At 37.7% G+C, this 15,978-nt stretch overlaps 1 protein-coding gene across 2 annotated transcripts in view; it reads right to left on the bottom strand.

The window, feature by feature from the left end:
- The window catches only part of LOC140150679 (uncharacterized), a 30,797-nt gene extending 16,943 nt beyond the window's left edge, over positions 1-13,854 (bottom strand). For both annotated transcript variants that reach the window (XM_072172756.1, XM_072172755.1), the window contains exon 1: positions 13,659-13,854. The gene's annotated coding sequence lies outside the window, so the exon portion shown is untranslated. The remainder of the gene's footprint in view (positions 1-13,658) is intronic.
- Positions 13,855-15,978: the final 2,124 nt, after the last annotated feature.

Below are 15,978 nucleotides of genomic sequence, written 5' to 3' on the forward strand. Positions count from 1 at the left end.
AAGAAAGAACTAGACTTAGCTGTGGTCTAAGACCACGAACACAGCCGTGTTGTTACCCCTTAATGACCTTTGACCCCAAAATATATGAAAACCCCATAGACATTGGCTAATGTCAATGTATGCGTGCACGTGGCATTACTTTGCCATGCTACTTGTGGCAGAAGGGGCATTTTGAAGGTTGTCGTCTCAGACCGGAAGTGACCCCTTAATGACCTTTGACCCCAAATAAAAAAATACCAACTATGAATTGGGTAACCACAATTCATGTGTGAACATAGCGTTACTGTCCTATGTTTTTCTTAGCAAATAAAAATTTTTGAAGGTTTTTCGTTTTATACCGGAAGTGACCCCTTAATGACCTTTGACCCCAAATCTGTGTACACCCCATAGACACTGGGTAATAACAATGCATGTGTGCAAGTGGCGTCACTGTCCTACATAATCTGTGGAAGAAGATACATTTTAAAGGTATTTCGTTTTATACCGAAGTGACCCCTTAATGAAATTTGACCCCAAATAAAAAAATACCACATATACATTGGGTGACTGCAGATTATGTGTGAACATACTGTTACTGTCCCATGTTTTACTTAGCTAATAAAAATTTCTGAAGGTATTTCGTTTTATACCGGAAGTGAGCCCTTAATGACCTTTGACCCCAAATCTGTGTACACCCCATAGACACTGGTTAATAACAATGCATGTGTGCAAGTGGGGTCGATATCCTACGTAAGTTGTGGGAGAAGATGCATTTTTAGTTGAAATCACGTTTTTGACCCCTATGACCCCTGCATGATCTTTGACCCCATGAGTTACATGTGACATGTAGGGGCTCGGTCAATGATCATTGTGACCAAGTTAGGTCAAAATCGATGTAAGCATGTGAGTGCTAGAGCAAATGTAATGGTTGACAGAAGAAGAAAGAACTAGACTTAGCTGTGGTCTAAGACCACGAACACAGCCGTGTTGTGACCTCTTATTGACCTTTGACCCCAAAATATATGAAAGTCCCATAGACATTGGCTAGTGTCAATGTACATTTGCATGTGGCATCACTATGCCATGTTACTTGTGGCAGAAGGGCATTTTGAAGGTATTTCGTTTTATACCAGAAGTGACCCCTTAATGACCTTTGACACAAAATCTGTGTACACCCCATATACACTGGGTAACACCAATGCATGTGTGCAAGTGGTATCACTGTCCTACGTAATTTGTGGAAGAAGATGCATTTTATAAGTATTTCGTTTTATACCGGAAGTGACCCCTTAATGACCTTTGACCCCAAATTAAAAAATACCACATGTACACTGGGCAACCACAATTTATGTGTGCATATACCGTTACTGTCCTACGTTTTTCTTAGCTAATAAAATTTTTTTGAAGATATTTCGTTTTATACCGGAAGTGACCCCTTAATCACATTTGCCCCCAAATGTAAGTACACCCCATAGACACTGGGTAAAAACAACGGATGTGGCCAAGTGGCGTCTCTGTCCCACATAATTTGTGGAAGAAGATGCATTTTAAAGGTATTTCGTTTTATACCGGAAGTGACCCCTTAATGAAATTTGACCCCAAATAAAAAAATACCACATATACATTGGGTGACTGCAGATTATGTGTGAACATACTGTTACTGTCCCATGTTTTACTTAGCTAATAAAATTTCTGAAGGTATTTCGTTTTATACCGGAAGTGAGCCCTTAATGACCTTTGACCCCAAATCTGTGTACACCCCATAGACACTGGTTAATAACAATGCATGTGTGCAAGTGGGGTCGATATCCTACGTAAGTTGTGGGAGAAGATGCATTTTTAGTTGAAATCACGTTTTTGACCCCTATGACCCCTGCATGATCTTTGACCCCATGAGTTACATGTGACATGTAGGGGCTCGGTCAATGATCATTGTGACCAAGTTAGGTCAAAATCGATGTAAGCATGTGAGTGCTAGAGCAAATGTAATGGTTGACAGAAGAAGAAAGAACTAGACTTAGCTGTGGTCTAAGACCACGAACACAGCCGTGTTGTGACCCCTTATTGACCTTTGACCCCAAAATATATGAAAGTCCCATAGACATTGGCTAGTGTCAATGTACATTTGCATGTGGCATCACTATGCCATGTTACTTGTGGCAGAAGGGGCATTTTGAAGGTATTTCGTTTTATACCAGAAGTGACCCCTTAATGACCTTTGACACAAAATCTGTGTACACCCCATATACACTGGGTAACACCAATGCATGTGTGCAAGTGGTATCACTGTCCTACGTAATTTGTGGAAGAAGATGCATTTTATAAGTATTTCGTTTTATACCGGAAGTGACCCCTTAATGACCTTTGACCCCAAATTAAAAAATACCACATGTACACTGGGCAACCACAATTTATGTGTGCATATACCGTTACTGTCCTACGTTTTTCTTAGCTAATAAAATTTTTTTGAAGATATTTCGTTTTATACCGGAAGTGACCCCTTAATGACCTTTGACCCCAAATCAAAATACACCCCATAGACACTGGGTAATAACAATGCATGTGTGCAAGTGGCGTCTCTGTCCCACATAATTTGTGGAAGAAGATGCATTTTAAATGTATTTCATTTTATACCGGAAGTGACCCCTTAATGACCTTTGACCCCAAATTAAAAAATACCACATGTACACTGGGCAACCACAATTTATGTGTGCATATACCGTTACTGTCCTACGTTTTTCTTAGCTAATAAAATTTTTGAAGATATTTCGTTTTATACCGGAAGTGACCCCTTAATGACCTTTGACCCCAAATCTGTGTACACCCCATAGACACTGGGTAATAACAATGCATGTGTGCAAGTGGCGTCTCTGTCCCACATAATTTGTGGAAGAAGATGCATTTTAAAGGTATTTCATTTTATACCGGAAGTGACCCCTTAATGAGCTATGACCCCAATTAAAAAAAAATACCACATATACATTGGATGACTGCAGATCATATGTAAACATACCGTTACTGTGCTATGTTTTACTTAGCTAATAAAAATTTGTGAAGGTTTTTCGTTTTATACCGGAAGTGACCCCTTAATGACCTTTGACCCCAAATCTGTGTACACCATATAGACACTGGGTAATAATGATGCATGTGTGCAAGTGGCGTCACTGTCCTACGTAATTTGTAGGAGAAGATGCATTTTGAGTTGAAATCACGTTTTTGACCCCTATGACCCCTGCGTGACATTTGACCCCACAAGTTTCATGTGACATGTAGGGGCACGGTCAATGATCATTGTGACCAAGTTAGGTCAAAATCGATGTAAGCGTGTGAGTGCTAGAGCAAATGAAATGGTTGACAGAAGAAGAAAGAACTAGACTTAGCTGTGGTCTAAGACCACGAACACAGCCGTGTTGTGGCCCCCTAATGACCTTTGACCCCAAAATATATGAAAACCTCATAGACATTGGCTAATGTCAATGTATGCGTGCACGTGGCATTACTTTGCCATGTTATTTGTGGCAGAAGGGGCATTTTGAAGGTTTTTCGTCTCAGACAGGAAGTGACCCTTAATGACCTTTGACCCCAAATCTGTGTACACCCCATAGACACTGGGAAATAACAATGCATGTGTGTAAGTGGCATCACTGTCCTACGTAATTTGTGGGAGAAGATGCATTTTAAAGGTATTTCGTTTTATACCGGAAGTGACCCTTAATGACCTTTGACTCCATATAAAAAAAAATTCACATATACACTGGTTACTACAACTCATATGTGAACATACCGTTACTGGCCTATGTTTTGTTTAGCTAATAAAATGTTTTGAAGGTATTTCGTTTTATACCGGAGTGACCCCTTAATGACCTTTGACCCCAAATCTGTGTACACCACATAGACACTGGGTAATATCAATGCATGTGTGCTAGTGATGGCGTCGCTGTCCTACGTAAGTTGTTGGAGAAGATGCATTTTTAGTTGAAATCACGTTTTTGACCCCTATGACCTCTGCGTGACCTTTGACCCCATGAGTTTCATGTAACTTGTAGGGGCACGGTCAATGATCATTGTGACCAAGTTAGGTCAAAATCGATGTAAGCATGTGAGTGCTAGAGCAATGTAAAAATTGACAGAAGAAGAAGAAGAAGAAGAAGAAAGAACCTGTAAGAAAAAAGACACAGCCGTGACTAACGTCACGGCTGTGTAAAGAAAGAAAGAAGAAAGAACCTGTAAGAAAAAAGACACAGCCGTGACTGTTAGTCACGGCTGTGTAAAGAACTAGACTTAGCTGTGGTCTAAGACCACGAACACAGCCGTGTTGTGACCCCTTAATCACCTTTGACCCCAAAATATTTGAAAACCCCATTGACATTGGCTAATGTCAATGCACGTGTCCACGTGGCATCACTTTGCTATGCTTTTTGTGGCAGAAGGGGTATTTGGATGGTATATCCTGTTATACCGGAAGTGACCCCTTACTGACCTTTGACCCCAAATAAAATAATACCACATATAAACTGGGTATCCACAAGTCATGTGTAAACATACCGTTACTGTCCTATGTTTTTCTTAGCAAATAAATTTTTTTGAAGGTTTTTCGTTTTATACCGGAAGTGACCCTTTAATGACCTTTGACCCCAAATCTGTGTACACCCCATAGACACTGGGTAATAACAATGCATGTGTGCAAGTGGCTTCACTGTCCTACACAATCTGTGGAAGAAGATGCATTTTAAAGGTATTTCGTTTTATACCGGAAGTGACCCCTTAATGAGATTTGACCCCAAATAAAAAAAATACCACATATACATTGGGTGACTGCAGATCATATGTGAACATACCGTTACTGTGCTATGTTTTACTTAGCTAACCCAGCAAACACAAAACGTTTACAAAACGTTTTTGTTAGGTTCTGGTTAGGTCTTTTACGTCTTCGTCTTCCAAAACGTGTTTAAAACGTATTTAAAACGTTGCGATTTGGTTATAATGTTGAAGCTTTAATTTCGTCTTATTAGGACGTTCACAAGACGTATTGTGAACGTTATAAACTGAACGTTATTTCGCGACGTGTATAAAACATTCGCCTGCAACTTTCTCAAAACATATTGTGCTGACGTCTGTTAAACGTTTCTTTATCAATAGAATATTGGAAATGTACAATAGAATGTAGGCCTAAAAGAAGAATTTAAATTCTACAAGTAGAAATTTGATTTTAATTTATTCATAAACGTGTACAAGAAGATGACGCGTTTATTTGCATTTTGCATAGGCATATGGAGTCAATATAAATAATTATTGCGATTTTGTATTTATATACTCATGCATAAATAGTTCTATAGGCCTATATGTACACGTAGAACGCAAACATTTCAAAAACTGAAAGGGAAGTAAGATTTCAAATGGTCCCATGAAAACGGTGTATATGTGCGTATACACATACACTTTCACTTTGTGTCTTGACCTCAAGAGCAAGACTATGATAGCACCCACGCAGAATATGGAAAGAATGCATCAGGTTGAACTTGACCTTAACGGTCACTCACCAAAGCAAGTACAGTACTATGTGCAACGTGTATGTATCAACTGTATTATTATGTATGCCGGAATCTCACTGTGACACATGGCTCCGGAATAATTCCTCTCTCTATATATATTATCAAAGCATCAACGTTTTCCAAGAAGTGACATTTTCAGGTAGGCCTATAGTGATGTTTTTCCTTGATTTGTGTTATTGACTAACCACTTCCCTGTGAAAACGGAAAGTGTGTTGTAGTGTTTGTAATGCAAGTATCTTGTTGGTACATGTATTGGCGGAATTATTAAGGTGCAAACATAATAATTATCCCAAACAGGTAGCATACAGGGATGTGTTTCTGCTTATCGTGTATATTTTCCCCGGGATCATGCTGATATTCCTGCCGGTAAAACGAAGAACCTGCTGCTGCTGTCGAACACGTAACTGTTGAGGTCATACGTATTACCTTTGGTGTGAATACTATCATCATCATGGTAGACGTATCACTACAAACGGTTCTCGTGTTTATACTACAGTTTTCGTCCGGAGTTTTCGTCACTTGGTCACTGTAAAACTGCCATGGACCGCGTTTTTTCTTCTAGAAGCCGGACCTATAGTTTTGTATATTATGTATGATATTTTTGGTACTTTTGTAAAGTGTACTAATAAAAGTTTTCAATACGTCATTATAACGTTCTAAATACGTAGTAGAAACGAACATAAGTGCGTCCTGCAATAAAAAACAAAATATACAATACGTTTTTTACGTTCCTATAACGTTTTCAGGACGTTTTGGACGTTTCTACAACGTTCGTAGTACGTTCGTTGCGTGCTCCGACGTCCGATACGTTTTATGTACGTCCTGGATACGTCCTGGGTGACAGAAAGAAAGGTTTTTAAAACGTTGTTTACGTTGTGAAAACGTTTTTAGAACGTCTTTTAATAACGTTTTTAGAACGTAAAAAACCTTCAACAAAATTACGTGTTTAAAACGTTTTATCGAAACGTCTAGAAAACGTCAACGGTACTTTCTCAGAACGTTTTGAGAACGTTATTTGGTTAGCTGGGAATACAAATTTTTGAAGGTTTTTCGTTTTATACCGGAAGTGACCCCTTAATGACCTTTGACCCCAAATCTGTGTACACCACATAGACACTGGGTAATAGCAATGCATGTGTGCAAGTGATGTCGCTGTCCTACGTAAGTTGTGGGAGAAGATGCATTTTTAGTTGAAATCACGTTTTTGACCACTGCGTGACCTTTGACCCTGCGAGTTTCATGTGACATGTAGGGGCGTGGTCTATGATCATTGTGACCAAGTTAGGTCAAAATCGATGTAAGCATGTGAGTGCTAGAGCAAATGTAATGGTTGACAGAAAGAAGAAAGAACGGAAACTAGACCCTGTCCGGCTGTGTAACTAGACTTAGCTGTGGTCTAAGACCACGAACACAGCCGTGTTGTGGCCACTTAATGACCTTTGACCCCAAAATATATGAAAACCCCATAGACATTGGCTAATGTCAATGTATGTGTGCACATGGCATCACTTTGCCATGTTATTTGTGGCAGAAGGGGCATTTTGAAGTGTTTTTTGTCTCAGACCGGAAATAACCTTTCACCGCAAATAAAAAAAATACCACGTATACACTGAGTAACATCAATTCATGTGTGAATGTACCGTATCTGTGCTATATTTTTCTTGGCTGATAATTTTTTTTGAAGTTATTTCGTTTTATACCGGAAGTGACCCCTTAATGACCTTTGACCCCAAATATGTGTACACCCCATAGACACTGGGTAATAACAATGCATGTGTGCAAGTGGCATCACTGTCCTACGTAATTTGTGGGAGAAGATGCATTTTAAAGGTATTTCGTTTTATACTGGAAATGACCCATTAATGACCTTTAACCCCAAATAAAAAAATACCATATATACATTGGGTAAACACAATTCATGTGTGAGCACACCATCACTCTCCTATGTATTTCTTAGCTAATAAAAATTTTTGAAGTTATTTCGTTTTATACCGGAAGTGACCCCTTAATGACCTTTGACCCCAAATCTGTGTACACCCCATAGACACTGGGTAATAACAATGCATGTGTGCAAGTGGCGTCACTGTCCTACAGAATCTGTGGAAGAAGATGCATTTTAAAGGTATTTCGTTTTATACCGGAAGTGACCCCTTAATGAGCTTTGACCCCAAATAAAAAAATACCACATATACATTGGGTGAATGCAGATCATATGTGAACATACCGTTACTGTGCTATGTTTTATTTAGCTAATAAAAAAATTTGAAGGTTTTTCGTTTTATACCGGAAGTGACCCCTTAATGACCTTTGACCACAAATCTGTGTACACCACATAGACACTGGGTAATAACAATGCATGTGTGCAAGTGGGGTCGCTGTCCTACGTAAGTTGTAGGAGAAGATGCATTTTAGTTGAAATCACGTTTGTGACCCCTGCGTGACCTTTGACCCCGCGAGTTTCATATGACATGTAGGGGCATGGTCAATGATCATTGTGACCAAGTTAGGTCAAAATCGATGTAAGCATGTGAGTGCTAGAGCAAATGTAATGGTTGACAGAAGAAGAAGAAGAAGAAGATCCTGTAAGAAAAAAGACACAGCCGTGACTAACGTCACGGCTGTGTAAAGAACTAGACTTAGCTGTGGTCTAAGACCACGAACACAGCCGTGTTGTGACCCCTTAATGACCTTTGACCCCAAAATATACGAAGACCCCATAGACATTGGCTAATGCCAATGCATGTGTGCACGTGGCATAATTTTGACATTTATTTGTGGCAGAAAGGGCATTTTGAAGGTTTTTCGTCTCAGACCGGAAGTGACCCTTTCATAACCTTTGACCCCAAATAAAAAATACCACATTTTACACTGGCTAACCACAATTCATGTGTGAACATACCGTTACTGTGGTATGTTTGCCTTAGCTAATAAAATTGTTTGAAGGTATTTCAATTTTTACCGGAAGTGACCCCTTAATGACCTTTGGCCCCAAATCTGTGTACACCCCGTAGACACTGGGTAACGACAATGCATGTGTGCAAGTGGCGTCACTGTCCTACGTAATTTGTGGGAGAAGATGCATTTTAAAGGTATTTCGTTTTATACCGGAAATGACCCCTTAATGACCTTTGACCCCAAATAAAAAAATACCATATATAGGCCTACATTGGGTAAACACAATTCATGTGTGAACATATCATCACTCTCCTATGTTTTTCTTAGTTTATACAATTTTTTGAAGATATTTCGATTTATACCGGAAGTGACCCCTTAATGACCTTTGACCCAAAATCTGTGTACACCACATTGACATTGATTGATAACAATGCATGTGTGCAAGTGCTGTCATTGTCCTACGTAATTTGTGGGAGAAGATGCATTTTAAAGGTATTTTGTTTTAAACCGGAAGTGACCCCTTAATGACCTTTTGACCCCAAATAAAAAAATACCACATGTACATTGGGTAACTGCAATTCAAATGTGAACATACCGTTACTGTCCTATGTTTTCCTGAGCTAATAAAAAATTTGAAGGTATTCCGTTTTATGCCGGAAGTGACCCCTTAATGACCTTTGACCCCAAATATGTGTACACCTTATAGACACTGGGTAATTACAATGCATGTGTGCAAGTTGCGTCACTGTCCTACGTAATTTGTAGGAGAAGGTGCCTTTTGAGTTGAAATCACGTTTTTAACCCCTGTGACCCCAGCATGACCTTTGACCCCACAAGTGTCATGTGACATGTAGGGGCAAGGTCAATGATCATTGTGACGAAGTTAGGTCAAAATCGATGTAAGCATGTGAGTGCTAGAGCAAATGTAATGGTTGACAGAAGAAAGAAGAAAGAACTAGACTTAGCTGTGGTCTAAGACCACGAACACAGCCGTGTTGTGACCTCTTAATGACCTTTGACCCCAGAATGTATGAAAACCCCATAGGCATTGGCTAATGTCAATGTATGCGTGCACGTGGCATTATTTTGCCATGTTATTTGTGGCAGAAGGGCATTTTGAACGTTTTTCGTCTCAGACCGGAAGTGGCCCCTTAATGACCTTTGACCCCAAATCTGTGTACACCCCATAAACACTGGATAATAACAATGCATGTGTGTAAGTGGCATCACTGTCCTGAGTAATTTGTGGGAGAAGATGCATTTTAAAGGTATTTCGTTTTATACCGGAAATGACCACTTAATGACCTTTGACCCCAAATAAAAAAATATCATATATACATTGGTTAAACACAATTCATGTGTGAACATACCATTACTCTCCTATGTTCTTCTTAGCTAATACATTTTTTTGAAGATATTTCAATTTATACCGGAAGTGGCCCTTAATGACCTTTTGGCCCCAAATCTGTGTACACCACATTGACACTGGGTAATAGCAATGCATGTGTGCAAGTGGTGTCACTGTCCTACGTAATTTGTGGGAGAAGATGCATTTTTAAAGGTATTTCGTTTTATTCCGGAAGTGACCCCTTAATGACCTTTGACCCCAAATAAAAAAATACCACATATACATTGGGTAACTGCAACTCATATGTGAATATACCGTTACTGTCCTATGTTTTCCTTAGCTAATAAAAAAATTTGAAAGTATTTCGTTTTATACCGGAAGTGACCCCTTAATGACCTTTGACCCCAAATCTGTGTACACCATATAGACACTGGTTAATAACAACGCATGTGTGCAAGTGGCGTCACTGTCGTACGTAATCTGTAGGAGAAGATGCATTTTTAGTTGAAATCACGTTTTTGACCCCTATGACCCCTGCGTGACCTTTGACCCCACAAGTTTCATGTGATATGTAGGGGCACGGTCAATGATCATTGTGACCAAGTTAAGTCAAAATCGATATAAGCATGTGAGTGCTAGAGCAAATGTAATGGTTGACAGAAAGAAGAAAGAAAGAAGAAGAAGATCCTGTAAGAAAAAGACACAGCCGTGACTAACGTCACGGCTGTGTAAAAAAGAACCTGTAAGAAAAAGACACAGCCGTGACTAACGTCACGGCTGTGTAAAAAAGAAAGAAAGAACCTGTAAGAAAAAAGACACAGCCGTTAGTCACGGCTGTGTAAAAAGCCATCGCATTAGCATGAAACTCAGAGTTACAACTTTCGTTCCACAAGTTCTACTCGTATTAATTAACATATCATTTTTATTAGCTCATCCTAGTATTGCTGAATTCGAAAGCTCGTTTGAAATAACACCTAAATGTTTATAAATAAATAAATAAATAAATAAATAAATAAAAAAATAAAAAAATAAAAAAATAAATAAATAAATAAATAAAAATAAAAAAAAAATAAATAATAAATAAATAAATACACGAATGAATGAATAAATAAATAAAGAAAAAGCCATCGCATTAGCATGAAACTCACAGTTACAACTTTCGTTCCACAAGTTCTACTCGTATTAATTAACATATCATTTTTATTAGCTCATCCTAGTATTGCTGAATTCGAAAGCTCGTTTGAAATAACACCTAAATGTTTATAAATAAATAAATAAATAAATAAATAAATAAATAAATAAATAAATAAATAAATAAATAAATAAATACACGAATGAATGAATAAATAAATAAAGAAAGAACTAGACTTAGCTGTGGTCTAGGACCACGAACACAGCCGTGCTGTGACCCCTTATTGACCTTTGACCCCAAAATATATGAAAGTCCCATAGACATTGGCTAGTGTCAATGTACATTTGCATGTGGCATCACTATGCCATGTTACTTGTGGCAGTAGGGGCATTTTGAAGGTTTTTCGTCTCAGACCGGAAGTGACCCCTTGATGACCTTTGACCCAAAATAAAAAAATACCACATATACACTGGGTAACCACAATTCATATATGAACATACCGTTACTGACCTTTGTTTTTCTTAGCTAATAAAATTTTTTGAAGGTATTTCGTTTTATACCGGAAGTGACCCCTTAATGACCTTTGACCCCAAATCTATGTACACCCCATATACAATGGGTAACACCAAAGCATGTGTGCATGTGGTATCACTGTCCTACGTAATTTGTGGAAGAAGATGCATTTTATAAGTATTTCGTTTTATACCGGAAGTGACCCCTTAATGACCTTTGACCACAAATGAAAAAATACCACATATACACTGGGCAACCACAATTTATGTGTGCATATACCGTTACTGTCCTACGTTTTTCTCAGCTAATAAAAATTTTTGAAGATATTTCGTTTTATACCGGAAGTGACCCCTTAATGACCTTTGACCCCAAATCTGTGTACACCCTATAGACACTAGGTAATTACAATACATGTGTGCAAGTGGCGTCACTGTATTAGGTAGTTTGTGGGAGAAGATGCATTTTAAAGGTTATTTCGTTTTATACCGGAAGTGACCCCTTAATGACCTTTGACCCATATAAAAAAAATATCACATATACACTAGGTAACCACAACTCAGATGTGAACATACCGTTACTGCCCTATTGTTTGTTTAGCTAATAACAATTTTTGAAGGTATTTCGTTTTATACCGGAAGTGACCCCTTAATGACCTTTGACCCCAAATCTCTGTACACCACATAGACACTGGGTAATATCAATGCATGTGTGCTAGTGGCGTCGCTGTCCTACGTAAGTTGTGGGAGAAGATGCATTTTTAGTTGAAATCACGTTTTTGACCCCTATGACCTCTGCGTGACCTTTGACCCCATGAGTTTCATGTAACTTGTAGGTGCACGGTGAATGATCATTGTGACTAAGTAAGGTCAAAATCGATGTAAGCATGTGAGTGCTAGAGCAATGTAAAAATTGACAGAAGAAGAAGAAGAAGAAGAAGAAAGAACCTGTAAGAAAAAAGACACAGCCGTGACTAACGTCACGGCTGTGTAAAAAGCCATCGCATTAGCATGAAACTCAGAGTTACAACTTTCGTTCCACAAGTTCTACTCGTATTAATTAATTAATTAATTAATTAATTAATTAATTATTTAATTAATTATTTAATTAATTATTTAATTAATTATTTAATTAATTAATTGATTAATTAATTAATTAATTAATTAATACTCTTCTGGTGTGATTTGGTGCGTAAACTTATTTTCATGGAGTGTGTGTGAGTGTTGTGTACCCGGTATACGTATACGTTTTTGTAGGCCTCATGCTCTCAAAACATAAAAGAGTGAAATTTCACTCAAGCCAATGGAGTGTTATTTACCACTTTGAGAGTAAATTACACTCCATAATCCATGTTCACACCATTTTAGAATGACTATCACTCTTTTTTAGAGTGACTTCACTCTTTTTTTTAATCAATTTTACCCAATCTCATACTTTTTTCATACTTTTACATTAAAGGCCCATTCAGTGATTTGTTCGTCGGGAGGATCGTAAAAATCATCAAAATTCAGTTTTGGTAGCTTTGTTACGAATCTGTACTTTCTCTACTGAAAGAGGAAGCCCCGCCAGAGCAGTTCTTCTGGGGTGAAACCTTCTTGGTTATGAAATTAAACAGTGACGAGGTTATCTCTGAATTTGACAGATGCTAATTTATGTTTTAACGTTATTATATCAATTAGCACCTGTCAAATTTTGAGATTACCTTGTCACTGATTAATTTGATAACCAGGCAGGTTTGGTTCATCCCAGAAGAACTGCAGTGGCGGGCTTCTTCTTTAAGTAGAGAAATTAGCTATATACGTGTATTTGAATGGGACTACAACTTGGTCAAATACTGCATGCTATTTTCTCCGTGCAGACTCCAAGTCCAAGTAGATCATTCGACATAGCATATTCGATTAATGTCTAGTCCCGATCTATTCCCCAGTGCATGAATGTTAAACTTCTAATGAATGTGTGATGACGTAAAATCGATAATATATTATGTGGAATGTGTGGTGGAAATATATTATCGATTTTGCGTCATTCGTTAGAAGTTGGAAATAGAATGGCATGTGGCATATAGATTAAATCACGAAGACATGTCACATAGCCTAATATTCAACATCCACTATAAAGTATGTCCTTATTAACTGACTTATTAACATTACGTTCTATCACGCAGACTACAACAAGACGATTGTGTATGTTTCTGATTAATGGAAGAAGTTAGGCTATAATGGAAGAAGTTAGGCTAACTTACCTTAACAAGTTCGTGATTCACAATGATCTTTAGTTCAACGGAATAACTCCATGAGTCTCATACTGAGTCTTTCAACACCGTGTCCATTGAACCAAAATAATGTTTATGGCCTCCTTACATATACATGAATGCCAAGTTAAACGACCGGTATAGAAAATCAGTTGAACATGTGTATCACGTAAATCCACGAACTCTAAATATTGAGCAAATATATATAGCATTCAAGTTCATTCAAGCATACTCCTTATAAATTGATATGAATTGAATTAACCTGGGCGTGTTATCGTATTTGACTGACGTGGTGGTTCTGGTGATTGTTCAAGGAGGTCGAAGTCCGTCGTCGAGTTCCTCTGGTCACCATGGTAAATGATAAATGAAATTAAATATACAATTAGTGATTATTTACTTTGTTCGGCGTTTTCACACACATGTGAACTTGATTGAAATCAAGTTCAACGATCTGTTAGTTTTACCGGTCACTAGAAATGATTAACCAAATCGAATAAACATGATAAATTCCCAATTAGGGGGCCTACTTGATATATTTAGCAGTAGGCCTATTCATGATCCCAATATGCATTTCATCTACACATAATATTAAGGGTACGCGAGGTATTGTTGGTCAAAGCATTAAAAAAAATCGATTTTAATTATCTTAATCAATATAAATTATTGAAAAATGCGAAAGTTCATTCAACAAATCACATTGAAAACTTGCTTGATTTATTTGTTGTTAATGCACTGCAAAAACAAGTGTTTATATTTAAACACCATATTGTGTTTATCAGAGCAACACTTAATAAACACATAATTCATGTTAATGGTCCAACACTAATGTTCATAAATTAACACTTGGTGTTATATTACAAACACTAATGTTTGTAATATAACACCAAGTGTTAATTTATGAACATGCATTAGTGTTAGAACCATTAACATTCGTGTTAGACCATTAACATGAATTATGTGTTTATTAAGTGTTGCTCTGATAAACACAATATGGTGTTTAAATATAAACACTTGTTTTTGCAATGTGGGCTACGGTATGTTCGTATACAAAAGTTTTGTTGTCCTCTTTACACTGCCTCAAGAACCACAGGTCCTACAAAAGTATATGATATTTGAATTCTTCTACACACTCGCTATGAAATGATCAATGCAAATTTTGCCAAAGCTCACTGCCATTCGCAAGATGCTGTGAACTACCAAATCGCAACAGTTTAAAATAGTTCCTAACCTTTTGCTAAGGCAATTGTTTATAACATGCTATATCGCCCCGGTATATCGCTACCCCTGATATGGTCACTAGTAGGCCTAATATAAGATTGACTTCTTTGTAACCATGGTAACGATTTTCTATATCCCCCTGATAGCATCGGGGATCATGCATAACACAACTAAAATAATGCTGTCTACCACTGATAGCATGACGGGATAAATAAATAAATAAATAAATAAATAAATAAATAAATAAATAAATAAATAAATAAATACACGAATGAATGAATAAATAAATAAAGAAAGAACTAGACTTAGCTGTGGTCTAGGACCACGAACACAGCCGTGCTGTGACCCCTTATTGACCTTTGACCCCAAAATATATGAAAGTCCCATAGACATTGGCTAGTGTCAATGTACATTTGCATGTGGCATCACTATGCCATGTTACTTGTGGCAGTAGGGGCATTTTGAAGGTTTTTCGTCTCAGACCGGAAGTGACCCCTTGATGACCTTTGACCCAAAATAAAAAAATACCACATATACACTGGGTAACCACAATTCATATATGAACATACCGTTACTGACCTTTGTTTTTCTTAGCTAATAAAATTTTTGAAGGTATTTCGTTTTATACCGGAAGTGACCCCTTAATGACCTTTGACCCCAAATCTATGTACACCCCATATACAATGGGTAACACCAAAGCATGTGTGCATGTGGTATCACTGTCCTACGTAATTTGTGGAAGAAGATGCATTTTATAAGTATTTCGTTTTATACCGGAAGTGACCCCTTAATGACCTTTGACCACAAATGAAAAAATACCACATATACACTGGGCAACCACAATTTATGTGTGCATATACCGTTACTGTCCTACGTTTTTCTCAGCTAATAAAAATTTTTGAAGATATTTCGTTTTATACCGGAAGTGACCCCTTAATGATCTTTGACCCCAAATCTGTGTACACCCTATAGACACTAGGTAATTACAATACATGTGTGCAAGTGGCGTCACTGTATTAGGTAGTTTGTGGGAGAAGATGCATTTTAAAGGTTATTTCGTTTTATACCGGAAGTGACCCCTTAATGACCTTTG

This window comes from Amphiura filiformis, chromosome 4, assembly GCF_039555335.1.
Source record: "Amphiura filiformis chromosome 4, Afil_fr2py, whole genome shotgun sequence".
Lineage (NCBI taxonomy): Eukaryota > Metazoa > Echinodermata > Ophiuroidea > Amphilepidida > Amphiuridae > Amphiura > Amphiura filiformis.